The sequence below is a fragment of the Nomascus leucogenys genome, chromosome 3 (assembly GCF_006542625.1).
Source record: "Nomascus leucogenys isolate Asia chromosome 3, Asia_NLE_v1, whole genome shotgun sequence".
Lineage (NCBI taxonomy): Eukaryota > Metazoa > Chordata > Mammalia > Primates > Hylobatidae > Nomascus > Nomascus leucogenys.
Genome location: NC_044383.1, coordinates 16,393,818 through 16,410,971, shown reverse-complemented (window position 1 = coordinate 16,410,971; position 17,154 = coordinate 16,393,818). Strand labels below are relative to the sequence as shown.

At 48.8% G+C, this 17,154-nt stretch overlaps 1 long non-coding RNA gene across 1 annotated transcript; it reads right to left on the bottom strand.

The window, feature by feature from the left end:
* Window positions 1–1,295: 1,295 nt before the first annotated feature.
* On the bottom strand, window positions 1,296–11,674 carry LOC105739503. Its single transcript, XR_001115424.2, has 2 exons — window positions 11,479–11,674; window positions 1,296–3,473 (listed from the first exon to the last, which is right to left on the bottom strand). It is a non-coding gene; the product is annotated as an uncharacterized LOC105739503 (long non-coding RNA).
* Window positions 11,675–17,154: the final 5,480 nt, after the last annotated feature.

Sequence of the window (17,154 nt, the reverse complement as noted above, 5' to 3'; positions counted from 1 at the left end):
AGGCTGAGGTGGGCAGGTCACCTGAGGTCAGGAGTTTGAGACCAGCCTGACCAACATGGAGAAACCCCGTCTGTACTAAAAATGCAAAATTAGCCGAGTGTGGTGGCACATGCCTGTAATCTCAGCTATTTGGGAGGCTGAGGCAGGAGAATTGCTTGAACCTGGAAGGCAGAGGTTGTGATGAGCCGAGATCACACCACTGTACTCTAGCCTGGGCAACAAGAGTGAAACTCTGTCTCAAAAAAAAAAAAAAATGACAGCCATGACCTTAAAAATTTTGTCTCACTCAAAGCTGGAGTGGATCTCTTTTATTCCATAGACTTCTCTGAGCCTCTCTATCCATCAGTAGGGAAATGAGAACTTCTTACAAGCCACCAATCAGCTTCCATAGCTGGAGTTTCCTTGAGAAGGTCTCCCCTATTTCAGGCATTCCTTATGAAAGCTTTTTTTGTCACATGTCTGGTATCCTTAATGAAAAATAAAACGTGTTGGCCTTAATGATTTCAACCTCTTAGACTTAAATGGAACACAGTAATATGCCAGTTAATTTCTGCTTGTAGGTTCCCATTTGTAAAAGTAGGGCTTAAAAATATATTCTAGCTTTCTCAACTATTTTTCATAAAGAAGAATCATCACGACTGTGAAGACCACTGTGATTTGTGGAATAAATCCATAAATGTATAACCCAAACAGATCAACTAAATGAAGCTTCCCTCGGGTATGACAGTAAGTTGGCTGGGCTCTAGGAACAAAATGTGTAAGCACAACACTCACAGAGTGGATATTCTTTCAAGTGATAGAGACAGGGTTGGGAAGGCTTCTAGAGTTAGAGCCTTCAATGGGCAGTGCTCTTCATTGTACACACAAATAATAATGATAATTGCTAATATTGAGTGTGGAATGCTTTACGTGCACCTTGTCATTCACACTTTCTTACAAGTAATGGGTCACTATTCCTTTTATTTCTTCTACTCTTAGAGATAACAGAAGCTCCGAGTGGTTAGTAACTTACTCTATCACCTAGAGAGCAAATGGGGGAGCCAGGCTTCAAATGCGGGTGTGTCTGCCTCCTGATCCCCAGCTCTTAAGCATTTTGCCATTTCATCTTTCACCAAGGCTCTCCTGCTCTCCAGCATGATCTGGGCTCTGAACTGTTTCTCCACTAGCCATCTGGAGATAGATTTCCACCAATTCAGCCACCGAGCTGCTGGAGACGGGGGTTATTAGATTACCATCTCAGAGCAAAACAAAATCAGTATAAAATCTTAGCCTCATTAGCATGGGACTCAGTCTCCTCAGGTAGCTAGTCTTGGCCATTGATTTTTTATTATATGCAGCAGTTACATTTCAGTTTCTCAAGTTACTCATAGCTACATATGAGTAATAAAATGATAGCAACAACTGGAGTGATGCTAACAATTAGTTTGCCTTGAGTCCAAGGACAAAACAAAGTCTTAAGTGTCTTACTCACTCCTTAGCGCCAAAGTAAACAAGTCTTTCTGCTACTAGTACTGGATTAAGCTTCACAGCATTGTCCAGGTGAAAGTACTTAGGGCTGGAGGCCTGTGTAGATGCTTGTAGAGAGGGAGATGCTTTGGCAGATTAAGTCTATTCTGTGGGCTTCTTCTATTTTCTGGAAAATCTCAAGTACGACAAAATAGCTCCAACGAGTTATTGTTCATCAACATTTGTCATAAATGTTAGAAATCTTGGCATCATTTATCTCTATCTCAATCTCATCTCTATCTACATTTATAATTTACTTATGTATTTAAAAAGAAATAGAAAAGAAACACCCTGGTCTAATGGAAAACATCTCAGCTCTTGTGGTTCCCAACCTTTTGGGGTTTGAGAATCAACAACACAACGTTATGAAACATTTTAGGGTTCGCTATTCAATAACAAAACAAAAAAAAGATAAAACAACTATAAATAAATCCTATCTGGCTGATTTAAATTATAGAGCTCAGGCAGCTTGAGCAAACCCTCTTCCCTTAGCCATGGTGTGATTCCTCTTGATTGAGAATCGAGTTTCTGGGCTATTTCTCAGAGAATGAAATTACAAAACACAAGATTGCAGATTTTTAAAAAATTGTCACCAGGTATCCCTGCTGGATATCAAGTGACTGGGTCAGAAACTCAGTTGGAAACTCTGCTTAAAGAAGAGCAGAACAAATCCCCCTTGCCTGGGAGGCCAAACAGAGCATTGTTTTAGTTCCGTAGGAGATAATGACAATGGAATAGAACATTGTCCCGGGTAATGGTCTCCCGCTGGTAGGGAAATGCAAAGGCAAAAACAAACAAGGGGCTGAACTGCTACCTTCTTTTTAAAGCAAAACTGTTGATCCTGGAACTGAGTACCTCCTAGCAGCTTCCATTTGGTTATATTAAGTCTTACATTTGGAGGTGCTCTGGGCTGGGGTGTCGCTGGGTAAATAGGGGGCAGGGTACAGATGTTAAGAGAGCCGCTAGCTCTACTGTTTCTAAACTGCTGGCTTCAGAGATAGGCTTAGGGGACAATTTTGAATTTCATCAGCCACTGGACAAAACAGGCTTTCCATAAAAACACAATCACCACATCATGCTTTGCTGCCAACTGAGATCTCCCTGCTGCCATATTCCACCCTCATGCCACCCATTTTATGACTGCCGATTAGACTGATATATATTGTATTGGTAAAGTTCTGCATTTCTTGAAAAGAAAGCCTTTATAAAATAAAGAAGAATGAAGCCAATAATCTATTCATTTGACACAGAAAGTCAGCACTTCCCGATTTTTCTCCTTTTTTCCCTTGCAAAATAATATAATATGTAGAGACTGTCTAACGTGTCTCTCAAAACAAGATTTAAATCAGAGATCAAAAGTGGGTAGTGATTTAAAATTCTAAATTTTGGAAAAATAGCAACTATCCTTTCATTTTTGAAACAAAAATAAATGAAAATTCAGGGCCAAAGTCGTCCTTCTGCCAACTGGAGCTTCTGTAGAACACACAGCTCAGACTCTACCGCACAGATGGAAAATAGTCCGAATGCATGCTGGCAGTATTCTTTCATTCCACGAAATTCTACAATTTCCTTAAAGCAGCATGGCATTCAAAAGTTGAGGTCCAATTCATCTTTGCTGTTAATGAGACATTTTACAAGTGTATTTTTTTTTCTTGGGAAAAAATTTTGAATTGGGTAAAACAAATGGCAAGTGGATATTAAAAAAAAAAAAACAACAAAAACAAAAAAACATCTCCTTACTTGGACTGGTGATTGACTTGCTTAGAATTCTCTGGGCCAGCATTTCATTTCCTGATGGCTGCCATTTCCCCTTCTATTCCAAGTTCTCTCTACTTGGGGCTGACACAGGACATGGAAATACTAATATGGCTGCTGGGACTCCCTTCGTGTATTTCAGCAACAGAATTATTTCATATCAGTGCTCAGTGTCTCTCCAACTTTTCCATTTCCTCTAAGGCCAGGTTTCCCTACAAAGAACGCCAGATCGATTGTTAGTAACAGGCACTAAGCATTTGGGGCCAGACACAACTTTTCTATGTTTCATGGTGTCACTGGCAGAAGAGGATCCTGGCCTGAATACCCATTGGAAAGAGGCAATTTATATTTTTATTACAGTCATTAATCTGATAATTCTAATTTAAAACATTCATTTGGAAAAAACTCAATGATGAGACAAAACAGTGTTTTTGCCCTCAGTTACTTGTATGTGATTATCTCGGTTTTCTCCCTCACCTTTCTGGCTTGATGAGGATTCACTGGTTAAACGCAACTCCAGTACGTAATAAAGGGCATCAGTTACTTTTGGAGGTGCTTTGGCAATGTGGTCACTAATGTAACTAACCATCACAGAAATCTCAAGTCGAGAGAAAAAATGGGAGAATAATAAGCAAAGAGAACTAGCACAGGGACAAAGTTAAGCGGGGAGAGGTAAAAATTTGGTGGAAATAGAAAAACTCTCTAATGTGGATGCTAAGGAACAAGATCAAAGTATAAGAATTTGGATTAGGCAGGATCAGTTCAAGCTGTTAATAAAAATATGTGGGAAGAAACGAAAGCAAACAGTTCCCGGATCAGTCTCCAGGTGTTCCGGGCTGGCCAAACACAACGAGAAATGGAAAAGAGGTGATAATTAGTAATAAATATGAAGGTGCATAGACAATTTGGGCAATTCCGATCTTAACACCTCCTCTTCCTCAATATCACAGTGCTTCATGCAAAGCAAGGGACTGCTTAGAATTTTGTCTTCAGCCTTCATGAATCTGTTCAGGAGTTTCTGTATCTTCCTTACCTTGTCAGCATGCCCAAAACATTTAATGGGATGACCACTCACTCAGTAGGCATGGGATGCCTAAGCTTGTATCATTTCAGCCTTTGCCCTAAAGCAGAGTTCTCCAGTAATGCAAAATTTCCTACATGAGAACTTCTGCTTCAACAACAGTAAGGTTCCGGGCACACAGGGAAACGCCCAATGCAAAGAATCTGGCAGGAAAATGAATGGTTGTGAAGATTGGGCTCCAACTCCTTTTTAAAAAGAGTTCCAGGAACACGTTTACTGTGTAATTTCGCCATGAGAAAGTTCATGGGAACCATTTTCAAGTCTCAGGAAAGTCTATTTGGTAAGGTAGGAAGTTTGCAAGTTCAGAGACTATTTTTTTTTTAAAAGAAACAAATTTCAATCACTTTAATAAACACTTTAAAAGCAATTTATGATAACTGTAGCCTTCCAATGACTAGGGCTACACTGAACTTTCCAAGCTGAAACATTCATCCTTGTATTCAGGAAAAGTCCTCTCAACAATTTTGAAAAATATTAAAAATATGAAAGCAATTGTAAAATCACTTTCACCTGTGCAATATCCTTTTTTCATGAATGTCTCCAATTACATAGCTAGGGTTACAGATTTTCACAAACACAGTTTCATTTTTGATAGTTATGTAGCTGTAATTTCAGGCCATTTCACTCTGTTGAAAGGTACGGGGGCTGCCTTTGCCTTCTCTTCCTCCTGTCGCTTAAGCCATCCAAAAAAACAACAAGAAATTAAATAAGAAGGGAAAACAAGAGGTAGAGATCGTATTCAAAAGACTGGAGTCCACCACATGAGAAGAATCAAGTTTGTAACCGCTGGGGTTACCTCCCTCTTCTGTCTTCCATCTGGGCAATGGGCTAACATCCCTGGGCTGGAGGTGTCTGAGGAGGATGGAGACATCCTCAGCGCTGCAGAGGTGCTAAGAAAACAGCCAGCTGTCTCCTGACTTAGAATTTTTGAAAGCTTTCGGGCCTCTCTGAGAAAGCCGTTCCAAATCCACCCCGTATCAATTTGCCTTCTAGAAGCGGCAGGATAAGCACACGGGTTTGAGCAGTGCTTACATTTTGGGTTTATTGGCTTGATGGGGTTGTTTGGGGCGCTCTCAGTCACAAACTGCAGAAGAGTGGGGGCGGGGGACAAGGTGGGGAGGAAAGGGTGGGCGAAGGAGCCGAGAGTAAGACAAGCCCAAGGGTGGAAACTCCGGGAGGGAGAGGAAACGCCGAAGGCGATGTAGAGTCCTGCGAGGACCGGGAGAGGTAGGGAGGGATCCGAGCCGCAGTCCGGAGGGAGAGCGACCGCGCGCCCCGCAGCCGAGCTGGGTCCCTTCGCCCCGCCCGGAATCCCGGCCCCCGCCCGCCCCACGCAGGTCCCCGTGCCCCCTCCGGGAGGTGGGAGTCGCCGGGACTCTGCGCTCCGCCAGCCTCCGTCGGCTGGCGGGGCCTGGGATCCGCACCCGGAGAGGCTGAACCGAGGCGGACGCAGCCCGGGGTCGGTGGCTCGCCTGGCTAGGTGGGGAGGGAGCGATTTTCTGGCGGTGGCGTTTGCAGGAGGGGAGGAGACAGCGCCACCCGGGGCCTCCCCGAGCACTGCCGGCCAGGCCGGGCTCGGGGGCCGGAGTGAGGGTGCAGGTGGGGCTCCGGGTTCTGCTTCTTGAAGGCGGCGGCGGGGCTCGAAATGCAACCGCGTGGGCCCCGCCTGCCCCCTCCCCGGTTCTGTCTTTCCTCGACGCTCGGGAGGCGTCCCGCAGCCCCCTAGTCGCGATGCTCTCGGGTCCCCGGCGTGGACCACACGTGGGCCCGGGAGTCGGGTGGGGACGAAGGCATGTTGGCCGCCTCAACTTCCTGCGCCGACGGCTGGGGACGCGGAGAACCCTCTCCGAGCTGGGGTCCCCGCCTACCGGGCAACCTCACCTCAACGTCTGGCCTGGCCTGGGGCCGCTCGGACTTGGCAGCGGCTGCACTCCTACAGAGCCCAGACGCGCCTTCTCGCCTTTTCCTTTCTGGACCGGGGCCCTAAACTCCCGGAACTCGCCGCAAGAGGAGCGTTGAAGACAAAAGGGATAGCCCAAGCTGTCCTGCCCGCTGCGCCCGAGGAGCATCCCCTTGGCGCTGCAGGGTGTCGCCTCCCCCAGCACCTGGCGGGGAGGGTGCCAGGCTGGGCCTCTAGACGGTTTCACCGCTGCTTATCATTTCTCCTTCATTTTGCACTGGGGGAGCTGCCCCTCCCTTCGGAGAAAGAGGCCGCGCCTGCACCCAAAGGTAACCCTCGAGTGACCCCGGGAGCGGGGCTGTCTGGCTTTGGTGTGAGACCCCGGGCGGGGAGTCAGAGATTTCTGTTGCATCAGAGAAACACGGCAGCGTCAAAGAGAAAAAGCTTCCAGTGGGTCTGGGCCTAAAGCTATTTTTATTTAAGTCTCAAATTGTCTAGTTTGCCATTTTGCTTCTATTTAAAGAAAAAAAAAAACTTTCTCAGTGGCGGGGGGAGGGGAGATCAAAGGTGACGGATGGATATCCCTATGTTGGTGTCAAGTATGCCTTCATGTCTGTCGTTTCTTCAGCAGTTGTCGCAGTACCGTCCACATAAAGTACCTTCTTCCAAGGAACCCTTGCAATAAAATGGGATATTTCTATTTGGACCGTGCTATGTCAAAGAAGGTTGGCAGCAGCGCCAGGCTTATCCAATGATTAAAGGGGGACATTTCCTACAATAAGGTAGAGTCAATGCAGAACCCACAAGTTCATTGATTTCCATCCCTGTGTCGTCAGCTTGTTCACTTTCTCCTAAGATTACGACAATAGTAGTAATAATAACCAGGACACAAATAACTCTTGAGAAGTCACTTGTAACTACCTCTTCTTGGGGGTGAGAAACACACACATGCATACACACATACACCCCTGTGGACTTATGGTTTATTTTTGTCAGAGGAACTTAGAATTGCCTGAGGTGTTGTGTGTGTGTTTTTTTAAATGATTTATTTACAGACTTGCTAATGCCTCCGCAGAAATCCTGTTTATCAGCCCAATAGTTGTGACAGGGTTAGAAAACCAGTTTAAACTGTTAATCGGCCACAAAAAGGGCCCTAGATTGATGCCTTTCACTTACCTTTGAAAGGCTATAAAAGCAACGCCATACATTGGGATGAAATTAGACAGCGACAAAATCATTACCTTGACTTCCTACAATAAAGACAACCTTAAAAGGGGGCTATTGATGGTTTCAAATTACATAACGGTGGTTTATATGTTCTTCCTCTGCGCTCACGGAAAGCAATTTTAAAGTGTGACTTCTTCAAAGAACAAACGGGCAAAGCATTCACACACAGACATGCGTTTTTATTTTATTTATTGCAAAGCGCTATTAAAGAGAGAGAGAGAGAGAGAGAGAGAGAGAGAGACCAAAAACAAAAATCCCAGCAAAAGGAGGCCGAGTCCAAAGAGAGTATGTCCGGTTTCTATTTCACCAAGCTCCTGGGCTCACATTTGGCCCCAGAGCCCGGAGTGCTCGGTCTCTTTCCCCGGGAGGGGACAGGGAGTGGAGTTCCTAGCCCCTTGGGTGGGAAAAGCCCCGCGCACGTCACCGGGTCCCGTCTGCTCACTGCTTCTGCACATTTTAAGCCTGGACACAGCCTCCTCTAGGATAGAAAGACATTTCCCAAACAACACCGATTCTGGGGGTGCAGTGGGCCTGGCGCTGGGTCCTGGAGAGAAGGTTCAGCCCCTCTTCAGCCATCCTTGAGGATGGCTCGTACTTGGGCCGGGGTGGGCCTCCGCCTTCTCTGCCTTCTATCGGACCTTTCTTCGGATGGATTTCTACGTAAACCCGGAAGGCGATCAAATGCAGGCGGCCCACCTCCAGCTCTTTTTTTTTCCTCTCTCAAAGGCGGCGCCTGCATTTTCGGGGGCTCCAGCCCAGGCTGAGAAAGTCCCCTCAAACCTCTAATCTGAGGTTGCTCACACGGCCTGCAAAAACCCGACGGGGCACCCCGCCACCCCACCTTACGTTTCCCTAGGGCCAAGTCAGTGGTCAAAAACCAACCCAGTGGTAGCTGCCTTTACCAAGGAAATACAGCCGGGACGCCCGCACCGACGGCAACGTGCGGAGAGAGAGGACCGTGCCCTCTTTCGCATGTTACGGGGCGAGGGGGCTGTTGGCGTCAGGGGCACTCTGGGAGGAACTTCGCAGCAGATTTGAGAGACGGAGGGAATTCAGTAAACGTGCTGCCCGGGTCTGCCGGCTGGAGCCCGGCAGATTCGCTGCGCAGCACTGCCCCCTGGTATCCAGCGCCGAAACTGCCCCCCTCCGCAGCTGCAAGGCTCCTCCCTGGGCTGCGCGGGACAGATTTTTTCTCCTTTCCTGGCTACACGCCTGACAGAGAAGCTACCCGAGGGACCTCAAGAAGTCCCCCAAACCATACTCAAAGCCTTTCTCCCTCCTCCTCAAGCGCTCACTTCCCCAAAGAGGACCCGGACCCCTGACTGCCTGAGCCAGGTCCCCAGCATGGTCCTCAACCCTTCTCGACTCTGGCATCCACCTCCAGGCTGACGTCTACCCGGGAGGGGGCTGGGGACCCAAGGAGACTTCGACTACAGGCCCAGGCGAACGGAAGGAAGAGGCTTGCGTTCAGAGACTCGTTTGGAGCTGGGACTGTTCGTTCTTTAAGGAACACCAGCTTCCAGGGCATCTTTCGTTGGCACCTGGGCTTTCCAGAGAAGAAAGGAAGTGGGTTCAGGGCCAGCCCCTCCTCGCACCCCAGGCTGGAGAGGTGCCGAGGTCCTTAGTCACTCAGTCCAAGGGCACCTGAGAGATGGGGGCAAACTTGGCAGAAGCCTGAGCACCTAGGCGTGATCCGCGGAGGCGCGGGCAGGGCGGGACCCAGAGCCCCCTTCCGCCAGCCCAGCCCGCCCCTTCCAACTCAACTTGTCTGGCACTGGCTTCTAAGGGTGCCGAGAAGACTGCCATCGTGGGCACAGGGTCCTCGACCCCAGGACGCGCGTGGCCTTTCCCACCCCAGCCGGATGGTTTGTCCCAGGCTTTGGGACTGAGCTTGATAGAGAGGTAGGAAGGAAGCGGCGCCAGCTCCGGAGCCAGAGTGGGTTGGGGTCCCAGCTTGGCCACCCTCTGGCTGTGTGACCTTGAGTGAGTTACTTCGCCTCTCTGAGCACCAGTTTCTTTGTTTTTTTTTTTCAGGAATGGTGTGAGGATTGAGGTAATGTCCTTAGGATGCCCACATGTGTTCAGTCAAGGTCGGCCGTGATGGTTGCCGGCCTCCGCAGCAGGAAACTCCCCCAGGAATCAGCTTGTAGGGTGGGCGCCAGCCCTACTGCACAGGGGCATCGCGGCCTCCGGTTTTAGGAGGGGCAGAAACAGCGCAGTGTCCTCAGCCCTGAGGGCTGCGTGTTGGAGGTCCCGACGCTCCTGGGTTCTCTTCTGCCCGGGTGCAGACTACAGCAGGTGCGCAGGGCTTCGCACCCCTCTGCTGTGGGAAGTGAGTCATCTTCGCTTATGATTGCATCTGGCCAGGCCAGCTACGAGAACACTGGGCCTCACAGCTGCCACGTATCCAGCCTTAACCTGTGCAAGGCACGGTGCTAAGAGCTATGCACCCACAATCCCACTTCTTCACAACAGCCTCGACAGAAGTAGATGTTTAAGTTTTTAAATTTCCATTTTACAGAGCAGGAAACAGGCTCAGAGAGGTTAACTTCCCCCAAGATCACACAGCTGGTAAGTTGGAGAGCGGGGACTTGAACTGAATCTTCCTTAGAGGCCAAGCTCTGAACCACTAAGTTGGGTGGCATTAGAGAGCCAAGCTCTCGCCCTTCGGTTTCCATTCACGCTGCCCTCTCTGAGCCGCAATTCTCTTTCCTGCGTTGGCACTGGCAGAAGTCGAGACACGCTCCCAGGAATCGCGGGCCGTGGCGCGCACTTCCACGCACCCCAGCTAGTTCCAGAGACTCAGAGCTTGTTCTGAGATCCTCTTGTGAAGCCCCCTTGGTCCCGGCGCCCGGCCCGTGTGGTGCTCAGATCAGACTTACCCACCCGAGCACCACTCAGGCCGGCGCCTGGACCAAGGTCCCGGGAAGGAAGCCCTCCTCCCCTTCTCCTGTGGCTTAGCTCAGCGATCAGGGAGGAGCCAGTTAAGAAGTCACAGTCGAAGCCATGGCTGCTGTGTCCCGGGGAGGCAGTGGAAGGCGAAGAGCACGGAGCGGGGATACCGCTGGACAACCCCTCCCCGCCGCCCCGTCGGTGTCCTCGCTGCGCAGGGGCTCCCTTGCTGCCCCACTCTAAAAGGAAGCCGTCGCGGCCCAGGGCACGGTAACTAAAAGACCGTCGGGGACGGAGACGGGAATGAGTGGGCTTGGACTTGAGGTTTCCCAGCCAGCTGCTCCCTAGAGCCGTTCCTGAGCTCGTCAGCGAGCACGTATTTAATGAATGGCCACTGGGTGCTAGGCCTTGCACCCAACCCTTTTGTCCTGCCCCGGGGCTGAGCCGAGGGCGACCCAACACTAGTCGGAGCGAGCTTGGAGACTCGGCGCCGGGGCTGCGCTCTGCAGGCCTGGCCTGGTCGCTTTCCACGCACCCCTCTCTGTAGCTGCCGCCCCGCCCGGCTCTGCCCGTGGGCGCCCCCTGGCGGCAGGAAGCCGAGCGCGCACCACGCCCTCGGGGCTCCATCCCCACTCACCCCGGCGCCGCTAGCCGCTCCGCCCGCAACCCCAGTTCGCGCTGCGGCGGCCAGCCTCGTCCCCGAAGGCCGACCGAATGTCCCTCGGAGCTTTCCGTGACCGGCCAGGGCGTGTGGCTGTCCGGAGCCCCTCCACGTTCCCCAGCAGCAGGCCCGGCCCTCCCTGATCAGCCAGCGCGGATTCCGGTCGCCTCCCTCCCTCTGCCGGGCTCCAGCCCGACGCCAGGCCGCTGGGGGCAAGCGCTGTGCTTGAGAAGAGGAGAAAAACCCCAAATAAACAAAAACCCAAAGCCCATTCAAGTTCAGGGGTGGAGAACTGTTGGCATCTGAATTTTAAAAAGATCGCCGGGACTCCCAACCACCACCAAACACCCTCTTGTCCCCCCACCCCCCAGCCCGCACCATCCCACCCCACCCACCCGACGCCTGGGTCCCGTGAACCGAACCGCGAATGCGCCGCAACCTTCTCGGCCGTCACACGTGTGTCCCCGATGCCATATGCCCACGTCTGTGTGTGAAGCAAACCCCGCTGGCAGACGCGATGGAGAGAGATGGCTCCTCCGAACCAGAATTAGGAGGAAAACGCCGCTGAGGGCGTTTCAAAAACCCAACAGGCGAGCGGGGAAACCTGCATTGTCAGACCTGCTGGGCCCTGAGTTGTAGCCCCATGCACCGCGCCGAGCTAATTCTCCCGGCGACTCTCTGAGGAGTTATTACCACGTAATAATTGATGAGGACACTAAGGGCTAAGAGGAGTTAATTAACTTGTCCCTAGTTACAGAGTTGGAAGTTAGGGATGGATCTTAACTGGTGGGGCTGTTCCGAGGGCCTGTGAGAGACTGGGTTTCAGCCCAGAGCCCAACACAGCGCCGGTAGAGAAAGTATCAGGTACTTTTTTGCATGCGAATCCGGCGGTAGGAAGTCGATTACATCTTTGATGACTCAGATTTTTGAAACAGCCCCATACAACTTCCAATTATGGGGGCAAATAAAATTGTGAAAGTGTATGGGATTTGGGGATGAAGGAGTAGGCCACTGAAACATAACCCAGAACTTATTTGTTTTGGAAAAAAACATTTCATGGAAAATTTCCAACATATACAAAAGAAAAGAGAATATTATAGTGAACTCCCATGCGCCCGTCCCCAACCTCCAAATAACGAAGGCAAATCTATTTCCTCCCCTCCTTCCCACGGACTCTGCCTCCCCAGCTGTCAAAACCTACACACACACTGCTTCCCCTATTCACACAGATTTTTTGGAAGTAAAACCTAGACCTTGCCACATTTAATCTGCAAGCATTTTCAGCATGTATTGTCAAGAGACGACCACATTACCAAAACTACAATAGCATCAACACAACCACAATACCAAGATACACCCACAAACTTCACATTCCAAACACCCTGGAGTATCCAGCCAGCTGAAGCTTTATTTTAACCACAATTCTTGGCTAGAGCTTGGTTTTCACTGAGTTTCAGCTCTAGGGCCAGAATGACCTGGGTTTGGATCTTGATTTTTTTTTTTTCCACTTATTAGCTGAATGACTCGGGGGCGTGACTTACCTTCTCCCTGAGTGTCAGTTTAGTGCAATCTCACATGGTTGTTACAAAGATTGAAAAAACAAAACAATGCATGTAAAGAGTCTGGCATAAGCCAGGGAATAGTATGTTATTTCTCCTAAAGCTGGACTTCGGTGAGATTTTAGCTAATGAAGGCGTGAAAATTAGGTTTGAGTTGGGGCATCAAAAGTTTTCACGTTGCATGGAGGGTAAGACTAGAGCCAGGGATACACCACCACACCCAGTGATCATTCATGAGTTCATCCCTCCCAGGATTAACAACTGAACTCTCAGTGATGTCTTATCTTATAAGGCTCTAGTCTTATCCTCCATGCAATGTGAAAACTTTTCAGGTTCTCCAAGGATCCTCCTAGGTCCGACAGTCATCTTGGGCTTTTCTTGGGGCAGTGCTGGTCTTTCTCCCCTGTATTCCTACCTCTAGCATGAGGCTGGGCACATGGGGTCAGTGCTGTCTGCTGAAAGAATGGTTGATGACATCATCCCATCACGTGGCCTTTGCATAGCCAATTCCTTCTGCCTGAGACATTTATTTCTTTTCCCTTAGCTTAACCCTCTCTGAATGAGTCAAATTCCCCTGGCATATGCTCTCAGAGGACCTCAGTGTACTTTCTCTCCAGAGGGTTTATCACTGGTTAAAACGTTAGATTTATTTGTCACTTATTTGTGTGATTACCAGATGGTCTTTCTTCTGTTCTAAACTTCATGAGGGCAGGAATCATGGCTGTTTTCTCATCACTGTATCTTTAGCACTTAACGCAATGGCTAATTGTTGAATGCAGGTGGTTTTTATGGTAGGGAGGAGTAGCTAGATTCAGAAACTGCTTTAGCCCTAACCCTCACCCTAATCAGCAGTCATAGTAGCTAATTCACAATGCACTATTTCAATATGTTGTATAGGAAATTAATTTCCAAACGCGCTACCAGGCAAACTATTCTGGAGGTGATGGAATAGAAAGATCTAGTTAAGATACTTGAATCACACAGATTGTTGAATAAATTTTAAACACACAGTGAGAAGCAAGAGGAAAGAGATGGGGTAGGTTAACACATATACCACAGAAGCAGGTGGGAAGTCCCTTTCCTGAATCCTGGGCCATTTAATATGCAATGTTCACATATTGCCTCCCACCTATATCCCTCCCACCCATATTAACTTTCTCTCTTAATGATGTGGTTACAAGGACCATCCATAATTGAGGGTGAGTGAAAGGACCCAACAGAAAGAAGGTGCCCGAGGCAACGATACACGCTTTTGCTATTGGAGAGCCAGGGGCAAGTTCTGGCCACAGCAGGAGCATCCATTAGCCTCCTGAACAGCTCTCTCTGTTTATCTGTGCGTCTTGGGCAGAACACAACTGGGGCCATAATGGGTGTCACCGATGGATGAGTGTCTCATTTTGGGAATGAGATAGCTGTCAGCCCTTATGTAGCACGAATGTATCTTACAACTTGGTCTTTTAATGTCTCTCTATTGGTCCATAGCACTCTGGTTTGTTCTATTGTATGTTCCACTTATTGTATCTGTCTTCAACATCTCCCACAGGTTATTGATTTACTCATTATCCATGTGAATTCTGTGAATTCTTCCTGAGTCTCACAGCCCCATCTTATTCGTCCCCTCTTCTACTTAACACATCCTATGAATTTTGCTTACATCTTGTAATCTACGGACTTGCTTGCTCTCCACATCTCATGCTTATTATAAATGTATCCATTTGCTTTTCTTACCTTCTGAAGATTCCCAAATAAAACAGTACACAGGCATTACACAACACATTTATTAAATGCCTACTGTGTGCTAAGCATCATACTAGGCATCGGTAATCCTGACAGGATTCCTCTGAAGCTTTCCATCTAGTGGAGAGACAGTTAACTAATCCCCCAGTCCTGTGAAATGATCCACTGTGTCAAGTGCTAGGAAGGGCTGGGGGAGGTCCCTGCTGTCCCAAGAATATGGAGGTGGGCAGTCCAGGAGAGCTTCCTTGAGGATGTGGCATCTGAGGTCTGAGATCTGAAAGGTGAGCTCTAGCGTCCTAGGGTTTCAGAAATCTCTAATAAATAAACATCAAGGCAAAGTGTACTTTTGTTTGCCCTATCTTAGTTTTGAGTCATATTTTGCCTATTTCTTGTCCAACTTTGCCAGAGAACACTAACCTGTCGCAGTTCCCCCAAAGCACAAATGTTATGTTTTATACAACGATCGGAATGAAACACACCTATTGGCAAAAGATGCTGCAGAACAGTGTTTAGGCTTACAAATGGTTCTAATGGGGATCAGCAGCCTATAATTACAATTTAACAATCCAAGAGAGGAGTAATATGCATGCTGCGGGACAGATTGGAGTCTTTTTCTTTAGTTCTGCAGGTTTGGTGGGTAGACTGGCTCCCGACTTCCCTCCTACAATAACTGTCCTACTGAGGTAAACATGTCACAAACAAGAACAATGAGATCACCAATAATATAACACTAATACCATAAACAAAAGAAACACCACCTTCGGCTCTGGTGGAACGAAAAACACAACGTGGACCAACTAACAGCGCTATTTAAAAAACAAATTACTCACGGCCAAGCCTTCATAGCTCTCCAAATGCAATTTTCCAGGAAGCTCGGTAACAAGCAGAAGTTTTTCGTGAGACATACTTGCTTTTGCTGGTTTGGTCGCAGATCTGAGGTGTTGGACAAAGAAGAAAATACCCCACATAAACCCATCTTGACACTTATTCCCCCGGATTCCTCATTTTTCTCCCAACACGAGACATTTCTAGTCATAGGTTACTGTAAATGGAGAGTCTTGCCAGCATCAATTCATCAATGGCATTTTCCTAAAACCTCAGGCTTTGCACAAATGCCAAAACCCTCATCCTTGATAAGGCCATTTTTGTTTTTTTGTTTTTTTTTTTTTTTTGAAAAATGCACACATGAATAACAGAATGTGAGCAGTGCGGTGGATTTTTATTTTTATTTTTCGGAGTCTCACTCTGTCTCCAGGCTGGAGTGCAGTGGCGCTATCTCAGCTCACTGCAATCTCCGCTTCCTGGGTTCAAGCAATTCTCCTGCCTCAGCCTCCCGAGTAGCTGGGATTACAGGTATGCACCCCCACGCCTGGCTACTTTTTATATTTTTAGTAGAGACAGGGTTTCACCATGTTGGCCAGGCTGGTCTGGAACTAACAGCCTCAGGAACTGCCCTTCCAACCAGAACCAAGCCAGACTGTCTCCACAAACATCAGAGGAGTCTCAGCCCTGTTCCTCAGTGCTCCTCTTCCCCAAGCTGCCCTGTGAAATGGGGATGCTGGGGAAGGCAGAGGCAATGGCATGAAGGCTCTAGGCCATTTCAGAGGAGGCACTAGCTGACATGAGGATGAAGAGCACCGATGAAGGGGCCTGATCATCCCTGAGCCAAAACCCTGAATGTGCACCATCTTGGACAGAGTCTGCGTTTTTGGCGATGCATGAGAAGAAAGAGAATGCAAGCGCTCTCTTCACTCACAGAGTTTTGAACCCAGATGCCTCAGAGGGCGCCTTCCACCCATCTCAGCTATGAGTCATGAATGGCAAATGAGACCTGAGCAGGGGAGGCCTGGGGGACAGCAGCAGCTCCCTGTTGGTCCTGTCATCCCTCTCGAAGGTGTCTGCCAGTGCAGGCCAGGGCGGAGGCTGCAGTCATCTCTCGGTAGAGGGCAGGAGGAGCTCAGTTCTGCCTGCCCTCTGAAGCCTTTCCAGACATCCCCAGGAACGGCTGCCGTTACCCAGCAGCCACACACGCCTCAGATACATTGTATTTCTTTTTTTTTTTTTTTTCCCCAAGGCTCTGTTGCTCAGCCTGGAGGGCAGTGATGCGATCTCGGCTCACTGCAACCTCCACCAGGTTCAAGCAATTCTCCTGCCTCAACCTCTGAGTAGCTGGGATTACAAACATGTGCTACTATGCTCGGCTAATTTTTGTATTTTTAGTGGAGACGGGGTTTCACCATGTTGGCCAGGCTGGTCTCAAACTCCTGACATCAGGTGATCCACCTGCCTTGGCCTCCCACAGTGCTGGGATTACAGGCGTGAGCCACTGTGCCCGGCCAGATGCATAGTTTTTCTCATGCTTGTCCTTGCACATCTCCTGGGTGCAGGAATGTCTGGAGCCCACAACAGTGATCTATGCTGAACCCCAAAACCTGAAAGTCAGGGCCAATTCCTTCTGCCTCCTCCACTAGGTGGGGTCTTATGTTTTGCATGAAAACTAAAGGCCCACGAGCCCAAGGATTCTTGCCTCTTTACAACTGTTTCCAATCATAAAGAAGGAAATTGCTGGATGAATAAAATCACCCCCAGAAGAAGGAGCAAGTGCTAGTGACATATTCACATGAGGATGGAAGCCTCATGAATTCAGACTATTCTAAGCGACAAGTCATCTCAGGTGGGCTTTGTCATACTTTTGGAAGTGACTGCTGCATCTCCTTCTGGGAGAATTGAACCACTTCATCCTGGCAGCAAAACACGCTGCCCACATCCCCATCCCAAACCGAGATGAGGGTCTGCAGTAAGAAGTGGCACGTGGAATCTATAGCCGGAATGGTTC